This window comes from Hyla sarda, chromosome 1 (genome assembly GCF_029499605.1).
Source record: "Hyla sarda isolate aHylSar1 chromosome 1, aHylSar1.hap1, whole genome shotgun sequence".
Lineage (NCBI taxonomy): Eukaryota > Metazoa > Chordata > Amphibia > Anura > Hylidae > Hyla > Hyla sarda.
Genome location: NC_079189.1, coordinates 275,195,383 through 275,209,049, shown reverse-complemented (window position 1 = coordinate 275,209,049; position 13,667 = coordinate 275,195,383). Strand labels below are relative to the sequence as shown.

Here is a 13,667-nt window from a genome sequence, read left to right as displayed (position 1 = left end):
AATCTGGGTAGCAGTCTGCGATCTGACGAGAGCAGGCGCGTTCAGATTAGGATGGCCATTGACAGCTTCATGCTTTTTATACTGTGCATTTAAGCATCAATAAATCCTTTTCGGAATCGGAGAGGAAGGCGGCAACAGAGCAAAATGTCAATAGCACCTTGGATTGCCAGCCAGTCTCCCGTGCCCGTACTTGCCGGGCAGCAGTCTGCGATCTGACAAGAACAGGCACATTCAGCTTAGGATAGCCGTAGATGGCTTCACACCCTGTATACTGTGGATTTAAGCATCAATAAATCCTTTTCGGAATCGGAGCGGAGGGCGGCTACAGAGCAAAATGTCAACAACACCTGGGATTCCCAGCCAGTCTCCCATGCTGGTACTTACCGGGCCCTAAGCTAGGTAGCAGTGTGCGATTTTACGAGAGCAGGCACGTTCAGCTTAGGATGGCCGTTGACAGCTTCACGCCCTTTATACTGTGCATTTAAGCATCAATAAATCATTTTCCGAATCGGAGCGGAAGGCGGCAACAGAGCAAAATGTCAACTGCACCCAGGATTCCCAGCCAGTCTCCCATGCCGCTACTTACTGGGCCCTAAGCTGGGTAGCAGGCTGCGATCTGACGAGAGCAGGCGCGTTCAGCTTAGGATGGCCGTTGACATCTTTATGCCTTGTATATTGTGGATTTAAGCATCAATAAATATTTTTATTAATCGGAGAAGAAGGCGGCAACAGAGCAAAATGTCAATGGCACCTTGGATTGCCAGCCAGTCTCCCATGCCGGTATCTGCCGGGCAGCAGTCTGCGATCTGAGGACAGCAGGCACGTTCAGACTTAGGATGGCCGTTGACAGCTTCACACCCTGTATATTGTGGATTTAAGCATCAATAGATCCTTTTCCGAATTGGATCGGAAAGAGAGCAGGCGCGTTCAGCTTAGGATGGCCATTGACAGTTTCATGCTTTTTATACTGTGCATTTAAGCATCAATAAATCCTTTTCAGAATCGGAACGGAAGGCGGCAACAGAGCAAAATGTCAACTGCACTCGGGATTCCCAGCCAGTCACCCATGCCGGTACTTACTGGGCCCTAAGCTGGGTAGCAGTCTGCGACCTGAGGAGAGCAGGCACGTTCAGGCTTAGGATGGCCGTTGACAGCTTCACACTTTGTATACTGTGGATTTAAGCATCAATAAATAATTTTCGGAATCGGAGCAGAAACAGAGCAAAATGTCAACTGCACCCGGGTTTCCCAGCCAGTCTCCCATGCTGGTACTTACCAGGCCCTAAGCTGGGTAGCAGTCTGCGATCTGACGAGAGCAGGCGCGTTCAGCTTACGATGGCCATTGACAGCTTCATGCTTTTTATACTGTGCATTTAAGCATCAATAAATAATTTTCGGAATCGGAGCAGAAACAGAGCAAAATGTCAACGGCAGCCGGGATTCCCAGCCAGTCTCCCATGCTGGTACTTACCAGGCCCGAAGCTGGGTAGCAGTCTGCGATCTGACGAGAACAGGCACATTCAGCTTAGGATGGCCGTAGACATCTTCACACCCTGTATACTGTGGATTTAAGCATCAATAAATCCTTTTCGGAATCGGAGCGGCAACAGAACAAAATGTCAACAACACCTGGGATTCCCAGCCAGTCTCCCATGCTGGTACTTACCGGGCCCTAAGCTGGGTAGCATTCTGCGATCTGACGAGAGCAGGCGCTTTCAGCTTAGGATGGCCGTTGACAGCTTCCCGCCCTTTATACTGTGCATTTAAGCATCAATAAATCCTTTTCGGAATCGGAACGGAAGGCAGCAATAGAGCAAAATGTCAACGGCACCCGGGATTCCCAGCCAGTCTCCCATGCCAGTACTTACCGGGCCCTCAGCTGGGTAGCAGTCTGCGATCTGACGAGAGCAGGCGCGTTCAGCTTAGGATGGCCATTGACAGCTTCATGCTTTTTATACTGTTCATTTAAGCATCAATAAATCCTTTTCGGAATCGGAGAGGAAGGCGGCAACAGAGCAAAATGTCAATAGCACCTTGGATTGCCAGCCAGTCTCCCATGCCCGTACGTGCCGGGCAGCAGTCTGCGATCTGACAAGAACAGGCACATTCAGCTTAGGATAGCCGTAGACGGCTTCAAACCCTGTATACTGTGGATTTAAGCATCAATAAATCCTTTACGGAATCGGAGCGGAAGGCGGCTACAGAGCAAAATGTCAACAACACCTGGGATTCCCAGCCAGTCTCCCATGCTGGTACTTACCGGGCCCTAAGCTTGGTAGCAGTCTGCGATCTGATGAGAGCAGGCGCGTTCAGCTTAGGATGGCCGTTAACAGCATCACGCCCTTTATACTGTGCATTTAAGCATCAATAAATCCTTTTCCGAATCGGAGCGGAAGGCGGCAACAGAGCAAAATGTCAATGGCAGCCGGGATTCCCAGCCAGTGTCCCATGCCGGTACTTACCGGGCCCTAAGATCTGTACCAGTCTGCGATATGACGAGAGCAGGCGCGTTAAGCTTAGGATGGCCGTTGACAGCTTCACACCTTGTATACTGTGGATTTAAGCATCAATAAATTATTTTCGGAATCGGAGCGGAAGGCAGCAATAGAGCAAAATGTCAACGGCACCTGGGATTCCCAGCAAGTCTCCCATGCCAGTACTTACCGGGCCGTAAGCTGGGTAGCAGTCTGCGATCTGACGAGAGCAGGCGCGTTCAGCTTACGACGGCCATTGACAGCTTCATGCTTTTTATACTGTGCATTTAAGCATCAATAAATCCTTTTCGGAATCCGAAAGGAAGGCGGCAACAGAGCAAAATGTCAATAGCACCTTGGATTCCCAGCCAGTCTCCCATGCCTGTACTTGCCGGGCAGCAGTCTGCGATCTGACAAGAACAGGCACATTCAGCTTAGGATAGCCGTAGACGGCTTCACACCCTGTATACTGTGGATTTAAGCATCAATAAATCATTTTCGAAATCGAAGCGGAAGGCGGCTACAGAGCAAAATGTCAACAACACCTGGGATTCCCAGCCAGTCTCCCATGCTGGTACTTACCGGGCCCTAAGCTGGGTAGCAGTCTGCGATCTGACGAGAGCAGGCGCGTTCAGCTTAGGATGGCCGTTGACAGCTTCACACTTTGTATACTGTGGATTTAAGCATCAATAAATAATTTTCGGAATCAGAGCAGAAACAGAGCAAAACGTCAACGGCAACCGGGATTCTCAGCCAGTCTCCCATGCTGGTACTTACCAGGCCCTAAGCTGAGTAGCATTCTGCGATCTGACGAGCGCAGGCGCGTTCAGCTTAGGATGGCCGTTGACAGCTTCACACTTTGTATACTGTGGATTTAAGCATCAATAAATAATTTTCGGAATCGGAGACGAAACAGAGCAAAATGTCAACTTCACCCGGGATTCCCAGCCAGTCTCCCATGTTGGTACTTACCAGGCCCGAAGCTGGGAAGCAGTCTGCGATCTGACGAGAACAGGCGCATTCAGCTTAGGATGGCCATTGACAGCTTCATGATTTTTATACTGCGCATTTAAGCACCAATAAATCCTTTTCGGAATCGGAGAGGAAGGCGGCAACAGAGCAAAATGTCAACTGCACCCGGGATTCCCAGCCAGTCTCCCATGCCGGTACTTACTGGGCCCTAAGCTGGGTAGCAGTCTGCAATCTGACGAGAGCAGGCGCGTTCAGCTTAGGATGGCCGTTGACATCTTCACGTGTTGTATATTGTGGATTTAAGCATCAATAAATTCTTTTCCGAATCGGAGCGGATGGCGGCAACAGATTAAAATGTCAACTGCACCCAGGATTCCAGCCAGTCTCCCATGCTGGTACTTACCAGGCCCTAAGCTGGGTAGCAGTCTGCAATCTGACGAGAGCAGGCACGTTCAGCTTAGGATGGCTGTTGACAGCTTCACACTTTGTATACTGTGGATTTAAGCATCAATAAATTATTTTCGGAATCGGAGCAAAATGTCAACTGCACTCGGGATTCCCAGCCAGTCTCCCATGCTGGTACTTACCAGGCCCGAAGCTGGGTAGCAGTCTGCGATCTGACGAGAACAGGCGCATTCAGCTTAGGATGGCCGTAGACATCTGCACACCCTGTATACTGTGGATTTAAGCATCAATAAATGCTTTTCGGAATCGGAGCGTAAGGCGGCAACAGAGCAGAATGTCAACGACACCTGGGATTCCCAGCCAGTCTCCCATGCTGGTACTTACCGGGCCCTAAGCTGGGTAGCAGTCTGCGATCTGACGAGAGCAGGCGCTTTCAGCTTAGGATGGCCGTTGACAGCTTCTCGCCCTTTATACTGTGCATTTAAGCATCAATAAATCCTTTTCAGAATCGGAACGGAAGGCGGCAACAGAGCAAAATGTCAACGGCAGCCGGGATTCCCAGCCAGTGTCCCATGCCGGTAATTACCGGGCCCTAAGATCTGTACCAGTCTGCGATCTGACGAGAGCAGGCGCGTTAAGCTTAGGATGGCCGTCGACAGCTTCACACCTTGTATACTGTGGATTTAAGCATCAATAAATTCTTTTCGTAATTGGAGCGGAAGGCAGCAAAAGAGCAAAATGTCAACGGCACCCGGGATTCCCAGCCAGTCTCCCATGCCAGTACTTACCGGGCCCTAAGCTGGGTAGCCGTCTGCGATCTGACGAGAGCAGGCGCGTTCAGCTTAGGATGGCCGTTGACATCTTCACGCCTTGTATATTGTGGATTTAAGCATCAATAAATATTTTTATTAATCGGAGAGGAAGGCGGCAACAGAGCAAAATGTCAATGGCACCTTGGATTGCCAGCCAGACTCCCATGCCGGTAACTGCCGGGCAGCAGTCTGCGATCTGAGGAGAGCAGGCACGTTCAGGCTTAGGATGGCCGTTGACAGCTTCACACCCTGTATATTGTTGATTTAAGCATCAATAAATCCTTTTCGGAATCAGAGAGGAAGGCGGCAACAGAGCAAAATGTCAATAGCACCTTGGATTGCCAGCCAGTCTCCCATGCCCGTACTTGCCGGGCAGCAGTCTGCGATCTGACAAGAACAGGCACATTCAGCTTAGGATAGCCGTAGACGGCTTCACAACCTGTATACTGTGGATTTAAGCATCAATAAATCCTTTTCGGAATCGGAGCGGAAGGCGGCTACAGAGCAAAATGTCAACAACACCTGGGATTCCCAGCCAGTCTCCCATGCTGGTACTTACCGGGCCCTAAGCTGGGTAGCAGTCTGCGTTCTGACGAGAGCAAGCGCGTTCAGCTTAGGATGGCCGTTGACAGCTTCACGCCCTTTATACTGTGCATTTAAGCATCAATAAATCCTTTTCCGAATCAGAGCGGAAGGCGGCAACAGATTAAAATGTCAACTGCACCCGGGATTCCCAGCCAGTCTCCCATGCTGGTACTTACCAGGCCCTAAGCTGGGTAACAGTCTGCAATCTGACGAGAGCAGGCGCGTCCAGCTTAGGATGGCCGTTGACAGCTTCACACTTTGTATACTGTGGATTTAAGCATCAATTAATATTTTTATTAATCGGAGAGGAAGGCGGCAACAGAGCAAAATGTCAATGGCACCTTGGATTGCCAGCCAGTCTCCCACGCCGGTATCTGCCGGGCAGCAGTCTGCGATCTGAGGAGAGCAGACACGTTCAGCTTAGGATGGCCGTTGACAGCTTCACACCCTGTATATTGTGGATTTAAGCATCAATAAATCCTTTTCCGAATCGGAGCGGAAGGCGGCAACAGATTAAAATGTCAACTGCACCCGGGATTCCAGCCAGTCTACCATGCTGGTACTTACCAGGCCCTAAGCTGGGTATCAGTCTGCGATCTGACGAGAGCAGGCGCGTTCAGCTTAGGATGGCCGTTGACAGCTTCACACCCTGTATTCTGTGCATTTAAGCATCAATAAATCCTTTTCGGAATCAGAACGGAAGGCGGCAACAGAGCATAATGTCAACTGCACCCGGGATTCCCAGCCAGTCTCCCATGCCGGTACTTACTGGGCCCTAAGCTGGGTAGCAGTCTGCGATCTGACGAGAGCAGGCGCGTTCAGCTTAGGATGGCCGTTGACAGCTTCATGCTTTTTATACTGTGCATTTAAGCATCAATAAATCCTTTTCGGAATCAGAACAGAAGGCGGCAACAGAGCATAATGTCAACTGCACCCGGGATTCCCAGCCAGTCTCCCATGCCGGTACTTACTGGGCCCTAAGCTGGGTAGCAGTCTGCGATCTGACGAGAGCAGGCACGTTCAGCTTAGGATGGCCGTTGACATCTTCACGCCTTGTATATTGTGAATTGAAGCATCAATAAATATTTTTATTAATCGGAGAGGAAGGCGGCAACAGAGCAAAATGTCAATGGCACCTTGGATTGCCAGCCAGTCTCCCATGCCGGTAACTGCCAGGCAGTAGTCTGCGATCTGAGGAGAGCAGGCACGTTCAGGCTTAGGATGGCCGTTGACAGCTTCACACCCTGTGTATTGTGGATTTAAGCATCAATAAATCCTTTTCGGAATCGGAACGGAAGGCGGCAACAGAGCAAAATGTCAACTGCACCCGGGATTCCCAGCCAGTCTCCCATGCCGGTACTTACTGGGCCCTAAGCTGGGTAGCAGTCTGCGATCTGACGAGAGCAGGCGCGTTCAGCTTAGGATGGCCGTTGACATCTTCACGCCTTGTATATTGTGAATTTAAGCATCAATAAATATTTTTATTAATCGGAGAGGAAGGCGGCAACAGAGCAAAATGTCAATGGCACCTTGGATTGCCAGCCAGTCTCCCATGCCGGTAACTGCCGGGCAGTAGTCTGTGATCTGAGGAGAGCAGGCACGTTCAGGCTTAGGATGGCCGTTGACAGCTTCACACCCTGTATATTGTGGATTTAAGCATCAATAAATTCTTTTCCGAATCAGAGCGGAAGGCGGCAACAGATTAAAATGTCAACTGCACCCGGGATTCCCAGCCAGTCACCCATGCTGGTACTTACCAGGCCCAAAGCTGGGTGGCAGTCTGCGATCTGACGAGAACAGGCGCATTCAGCTTAGGATGGCCATAGACATCTTCACACCCTGTATACTGTGGATTTAAGCATCAATAAAACCTTTTCGGAATCGGAGCGGAAGGCGGCAACAGAGCAAAATGTCAACGACACCTGGGATTCCCAGCCAGTCTCCCATGCTGGTACTTACCGGGCCCTAAGCTGGGTAGCAGTCTGCGATCTGACGAGAGCAGGCGCGTTCAGCTTAGGATGGCCGTCGACAGCTTCTCGCCCTTTAAACTGTGCATTTAGGCATCAATAAATCCTTTTCGGAATCGGAACGGAAGGCGGCAACAGAGCAAAATGTCAACGGCAGCCGGGATTCCCAGCCAGTGTCCCATGCCGGTACTTACCGGGCCCTAAGATCTGTACCAGTCTGCGATCTGACGAGAGCAGGCGCGTTAAGCTTAGGATGGCCGTCGACAGCTTCACACCTTGTATACTGTGGATTTAAGCATCAATAAATTATTTTCGGAATCGGAGCGGAAGGCAGCAATAGAGCAAAATGTCAACGGCACCCGGGATTCCCAGCCAGGCTCCCATGCCAGTACTTACCGGGCCCTAAGCTGGGTAGCAGTCTGCGATCTGACGAGAGCAGGCGCATTCAGCTTAGGATGGCCATTGACAGCTTCATGCTTTTTATACTGTGCATTTAAGCATCAATAAAGCCTTTTCGGAATCGTAGAGGAAGGCGGCAACAGAGCAAAATGTCAATAGCACCTTGGATTGCCAGCCAGTCTCCCATGCCCGTACTTGCCGGGCAGCAGTCTGCGATCTGACAAGAACAGACACATTCAGCTTAGGATAGCCGTAGACGGCTTCACACCCTGTATACTGTGGATTTAAGCATCAATAAATCCTTTTCGGAATCGGAGCGGAAGGCGGCTACAGAGCAAAATGTCAACAACACCTGGGACTCCCAGCCAGTCTCCCATGCTGGTACTTACCAGGCCCTAAGCTGGGTATCAGTCTGCGATCTGACGAGAGCAGGCGCGTTCAGCTTAGGATGGCCGTTGACAGCTTCACACCCTGTATACTGTGCATTTAAGCATCAATAAATCCTTTTCGGAATCGGAACGGATGGCGGCAACAGAGCAAAATGTCAACGGCAGCCGGGATTCCCAGCCAGTGTCCCATGCCGGTACTTACCGGGCCCTAAGATCTGTACCAGTCTGCATTCTGACGAGAGCAGGCGCGTTAAGCTTAGGATGGCCGTCGACAGCTTCACACCTAGTATACTGTGGATTTAAGCATCAATAAATTATTTTCGGAATCGGAGCGGAAGGCAGCAATAGAGCAAAATGTCAACGGCAACCGGGATTCCCAGCCAGTCTCCCATGCCAGTACTTACCGGGCCCTAAGCTAGGTAGCAGTCTGCGATCAGACGAAAGCAGGCGCGTTCAGCTTAGGATGGCCATTGACAGCTTCATGATTTTTATACTGTGCATTTAAGCATTAATAAATCATTTTCGGAATCGGAACGGAAGGCGGCAACAGAGCAAAATGTCAACTGCACCCGGGATTCCCAGCCAGTCTCCCATGCCAGTACTTACTGGGCCCTAAGCTGGGTAGCAGTCTGCGATCTGACGAGAGAAGGCGCGTTCAGCTTAGGATGGCCGTTGACATCTTCACGCCTTGTATATTGTGAATTTAAGCATCAATAAATATTTTTATTAATCGGAGAGGAAGGCGGCAACAGAGCAAAATGTCAATGGCACCTTGGATTGCCAGCCAGTCTCCCATGCCGGTAACTGCCGGGCAGTAGTCTGCGATCTGAGGAGAGCAGGCACGTTCAGGCTTAGGATGGCCGTTGACAGCTTCACACCCTGTGTATTGTGGATTTAAGCATCAATAAATCCTTTTCCGAATCGGAGCGGAAGGCGGCAACAGATTAAAATGTCAACTGCACCTGGGATTCCCAGCCAGTCTCCCATGCTGGTACTTACCAGGCCCTAAGCTGGGTAGCAGTCTGCGATCTGACGAGAGCAGGAGCGTTCAGCTTAGGATGGCCGTTGACAGCTTCACACTTTGTATACTGTGGATTTAAGCATCAATAAATAATTTTCGGAATCGGAGCAGAAACAGAGCAAAATGGCAACTGCACCCGGGATTCCCAGCCAGTCTCCCATGCCGGTACTTACTGGGCCCTAAGCTGGGTAGCAGTCTGCGATCTGACGAGAGCAGGCGCGTTCAGCTTAGGATGGCCGTTGACATCTTCACGCCTTGTATATTGTGAATTTAATCATCAATAAATATTTTTATTAATCGGAGAGGAAGGCGGCAACAGAGCAAAATGTCAATGGCACCTTGGATTGCCAGCCAGTCTCCCATGCTGGTAACTGCCGGGCAGTGGTCTGCGATCTGAGGAGAGCAGGCACGTTCAGGCTTAGGATGGCCGTTGACAGCTTCACACCCTGTGTATTGTGGATTTAAGCATCAATAAATCCTTTTCCGAATCGGAGCGGAAGGCGGCAACAGATTAAATTGTCAACTGCACCTGGGATTCCCAGCCAGTCTCCCATGCTGGTACTTACCAGGCCCTAAGCTGGGTAGCAGTCTGCTATCTGACGAGAGCAGGCGCGTTCAGCTTAGGATGGCCGTCGACAGCTTCACACCTTGTATACTGTGGATTTAAGCATCAATAAATAATTTTCGGAATCGGAGCGGAAGGCAGCAATAGAGCAAAATGTCAACGGCAACCGGGATTCCCAGCCAGTCTCCCATGCCAGTACCTACCGGGCCCTAAGCTAGAGCAGTCTGCGATCTGACGAGAGCAGGCGCGTTCAGCTTAGGATGGCCATTGACAGCTTCATGCTTTTTATACTGTGCATTTAAGCATCAATAAATCCTTTTCGGAATCGAAGCGGAAGGCGGCAACAGATTAAAATGTCAACTGCACCCGGGATTCCCAGCCAGTCTCCCATGCTGGTACTTACTGTGCCCTTAGCTGGGTAGCAGTCTGCGATCTGACAAGAGCAGGCGCGTTCAGCTTAGGATGGCCGTTGACATCTTCACGCCTTGTATATTGTGGATTTAAGCATCAATAAATATTTTTATTAATCGGAGAGGAAGGCGGCAACAGAGCAAAATGTCAATGGCACTTTGAATTGCCAGCCAGTCTCCCATGCTGGTAACTGCCGGGCAGCAGTCTGCGATCTGAGGAGAGCAGGCATGTTCAGGCTTAGGATGGCCGTTGACAGCTTCACACCCTGTGTATTGTGGATTTAAGCATCAATAAATAATTTTCGGAATCGGAGCAGAAACAGAGCAAAATGTCAACTGCACCCGGGATTCCCAGCCAGTCTCCCATGCTGGTACATACCAGGCCCGAAGCTGGGTAGCAGTCTGCGATCTGACGAGAACAGGAGCATTCAGCTTAGGATGGCCGTAGACATCTTCACACCCTGTATACTGTGGATTTAAGCATCAATAAATCCTTTTCGGAATCGGAGCGTAAGGCGGCAACAGAGCAAAATGTCAACTGCACCCGGGATTCCCAGCCAGTCTCCCATGCCAGTACTTACCGGGCTCTAAGCTGGGTAGCAGTCTGCGATCTGACGAGAGCAGGCGCGTTCAGCTTAGGATGGCCATTGACAGCTTCATGCTTTTTATACTGTGCATTTAAGCATCAATAAATCCTTTTCGGAATCAGAGAGGAAGGCGGCAACAGAGCAAAATGTCAATAGCACCTTGGATTGTCAGCCAGTCTCCCATGCCTGTACTTGCCGGGCAGCAGTCTGCGATCTGACAAGAACAGGCACATTCAGCTTAGGATAGCCGTAGACGGCTTCACAACCTGTATACTGTGGATTTAAGCATCAATAAATCCTTTTCGGAATCGGAGCGGAAGGCGGCTACAGAGCAAAATGTCAACAACACCTGGGATTCCCAGCCAGTCTCCCATGCTGGTACTTACCGGGCCCTAAGCTGGGTAGCAGTCTGCGTTCTGACGAGAGCAAGCGCGTTCAGCTTAGGATGGCCGTTGACAGCTTCACGCCCTTTATACTGTGCATTTAAGCATCAATAAATCATTTTCCGAATCAGAGCGGAAGGCAGCAACAGATTAAAATGTCAACTGCACCCGGGATTCCCAGCCAGTCTCCCATGCTGGTACTTACCAGGCCCTAAGCTGGGTAACAGTCTGCAATCTGACGAGAGCAGGCGCGTCCAGCTTAGGATGGCCGTTGACAGCTTCACACTTTGTATACTGTGGATTTAAGCATCAATTAATATTTTTATTAATCGGAGAGGAAGGCGGCAACAGAGCAAAATGTCAATGGCACCTTGGATTGCCAGCCAGTCTCCCACGCCGGTATCTGCCAGGCAGCAGTCTGCGATCTGAGGAGAGCAGACACGTTCAGCTTAGGATGGCCGTTGACAGCTTCACACCCTGTATATTGTGGATTTAAGCATCAATAAATCCTTTTCCGAATCGGAGCGGAAGGCGGCAACAGATTAAAATGTCAACTGCACCCGGGATTCCAGCCAGTCTACCATGCTGGTACTTACCAGGCCCTAAGCTGGGTATCAGTCTGCGATCTGACGAGAGCAGGCGCGTTCAGCTTAGGATGGCCGTTGACAGCTTCACACCCTGTGTATTGTGGATTTAAGCATCAATAAATCCTTTTCGGAATCGGAACGGAAGGCGGCAACAGAGCATAATGTCAACTGCACCCGGGATTCCCAGCCAGTCTCCCATGCCGGTACTTACTGGGCCCTAAGCTGGGTAGCAGTCTGCGATCTGACGAGAGCAGGCGCGTTCAGCTTAGGATGGCCGTTGACATCTTCACGCCTTGTATATTGTGGATTTAAGCATCAATAAATATTTTTATTAATCGGAGAGGAAGGCGGCAACAGAGCAAAATGTCAATGGCACCTTGGATTGCCAGCCAGTCTCCCATGCCGGTAACTGCCGGACAGCAGTCTGCGATCTGAGGAGAGCAGGCACGTTCAGGCTTAGGATGGCCGTTGACAGCTTCACACCCTGTATATTGTTGATTTAAGCATCAATAAATCCTTTTCCGAATCGGAGCGGAAGGCGGCAACAGATTAAAATGTCAACTGCACCCGGGATTCCCAGCCAGTCACCCATGCTGGTACTTACCAGGCCCTAAGCTGGGTAGCAGTCTGCGATCTGACGAGAGCAGGCGTGTTCAGCTTAGGATGGCTGTTGACAGCTTCACACTTTGTATACTGTGGATTTAAGCATCAATAAATAATTTTCGGAATCGGAGCAAAATGTCAACTGCACCCGGGAATCCCAGCCAGTCTCCCATGCTGGTACTTACCAGGCCCGAAGCTGGGTGGCAGTCTGCGATCTGACGAGAACAGGCGCATTCAGCTTAGGATGGCCATAGACATCTTCACACCCTGTATACTGTGGATTTAAGCATCAATAAAACCTTTTCGGAATCGGAGCGGAAGGCGGCAACAGAGCAAAAAGTCAACGACACCTGGGATTCCCAGCCAGTCTCCCATGCTGGTACTTACCGGGCCCTAAGCTGGGTAGCAGTCTGCGATCTGACGAGAGCAGGCGCGTTCAGCTTAGGATGGCCGTCGACAGCTTCTCGCCCTTTAAACTGTGCATTTAGGCATCAATAAATCCTTTTCGGAATCGGAACGGAAGGCGGCAACAGAGCAAAATGTCAACGGCAGCCGGGATTCCCAGCCAGTGTCCCATGCCGGTACTTACCGGGCCCTAAGATCTGTACCAGTCTGCGATCTGACGAGAGCAGGCGCGTTAAGCTTAGGATGGCCGTCGACAGCTTCACACCTTGTATACTGTGGATTTAAGCATCAATAAATTATTTTCGGAATCGGAGCGGAAGGCAGCAATAGAGCAAAATGTCAACGGCACCTGGGATTCCCAGCCAGTCTCCCATGCCAGTACTTACCGGGCCCTAAGCTGGGTAGCAGTCTGCGATCTGACGAGAGCAGGCGCATTCAGCTTAGGATGGCCATTGACAGCTTCATGCTTTTTATACTGTGCATTTAAGCATCAATAAATCCTTTTCGGAATCGTAGAGGAAGGCGGCAACAGAGCAAAATGTCAATGGCACCTTGGATTGCCAGCCAGTCTCCCATGCCCGTACTTGCCGGGCAGCAGTCTGCGATCTGACAAGAACAGGCACATTCAGCTTAGGATAGCCGTAGACGGCTTCACACCCTGTATACTGTGGATTTAAGCATCAATAAATCCTTTTCGGAATCGGAGCGGAAGGCGGCTACAGAGCAAAATGTCAACAACACCTGGGACTCCCAGCCAGTCTCCCATGCTGGTACTTACCGGGCCCTAAGCTGGGTAGCAGTCTGCGATCTGAAGAGAGCAGACGCGTTCAGCTTAGGATGGCAGTTAACAGCTTCACGCCCTTTATATTGTGGATTTAAGCATCAATAAATAATTTTCCGAATCGAAGCGGAAGGCGGCAACAGATTAAAATGTCAACTGCACCCTGGATTCCCAGCCAGTCTCCCATGCTGGTACTTACCAGGCCCTAAGCTGGGTATCAGTCTGCGATCTGACGAGAGCAGGCGCGTTCAGCTTAGGATGGCCGTTGACAGCTTCACACCCTGTATACTGTGCATTTAAGCATCAATAAATCCTTTTCGGA

At 50.5% G+C, this 13,667-nt stretch overlaps 14 pseudogenes; all 14 read right to left on the bottom strand.

Moving 5' to 3' along the window:
- Positions 1–1,617: 1,617 nt before the first annotated feature.
- LOC130323837 (5S ribosomal RNA) lies at positions 1,618–1,737 on the bottom strand (annotated as a pseudogene).
- Positions 1,738–1,819: 82 nt separating this feature from the next.
- LOC130336274 (5S ribosomal RNA) lies at positions 1,820–1,939 on the bottom strand (annotated as a pseudogene).
- A 1,068-nt stretch (positions 1,940–3,007) lies between these two features.
- On the bottom strand, positions 3,008–3,127 carry LOC130320946 (5S ribosomal RNA; annotated as a pseudogene).
- Positions 3,128–4,186: 1,059 nt separating this feature from the next.
- On the bottom strand, positions 4,187–4,306 carry LOC130328653 (5S ribosomal RNA; annotated as a pseudogene).
- Positions 4,307–4,590: 284 nt separating this feature from the next.
- On the bottom strand, positions 4,591–4,710 carry LOC130323507 (5S ribosomal RNA; annotated as a pseudogene).
- Positions 4,711–5,173: 463 nt separating this feature from the next.
- Positions 5,174–5,293, bottom strand: LOC130325703 (5S ribosomal RNA; annotated as a pseudogene).
- A 1,865-nt stretch (positions 5,294–7,158) lies between these two features.
- On the bottom strand, positions 7,159–7,278 carry LOC130324608 (5S ribosomal RNA; annotated as a pseudogene).
- A 284-nt stretch (positions 7,279–7,562) lies between these two features.
- On the bottom strand, positions 7,563–7,682 carry LOC130341955 (5S ribosomal RNA; annotated as a pseudogene).
- A 272-nt stretch (positions 7,683–7,954) lies between these two features.
- Positions 7,955–8,074, bottom strand: LOC130352545 (5S ribosomal RNA; annotated as a pseudogene).
- Positions 8,075–8,953: 879 nt separating this feature from the next.
- LOC130330950 (5S ribosomal RNA) lies at positions 8,954–9,073 on the bottom strand (annotated as a pseudogene).
- Positions 9,074–10,923: 1,850 nt separating this feature from the next.
- LOC130325692 (5S ribosomal RNA) lies at positions 10,924–11,043 on the bottom strand (annotated as a pseudogene).
- A 1,068-nt stretch (positions 11,044–12,111) lies between these two features.
- LOC130352060 (5S ribosomal RNA) lies at positions 12,112–12,231 on the bottom strand (annotated as a pseudogene).
- A 266-nt stretch (positions 12,232–12,497) lies between these two features.
- LOC130318720 (5S ribosomal RNA) lies at positions 12,498–12,617 on the bottom strand (annotated as a pseudogene).
- A 284-nt stretch (positions 12,618–12,901) lies between these two features.
- Positions 12,902–13,021, bottom strand: LOC130325365 (5S ribosomal RNA; annotated as a pseudogene).
- Positions 13,022–13,667: the final 646 nt, after the last annotated feature.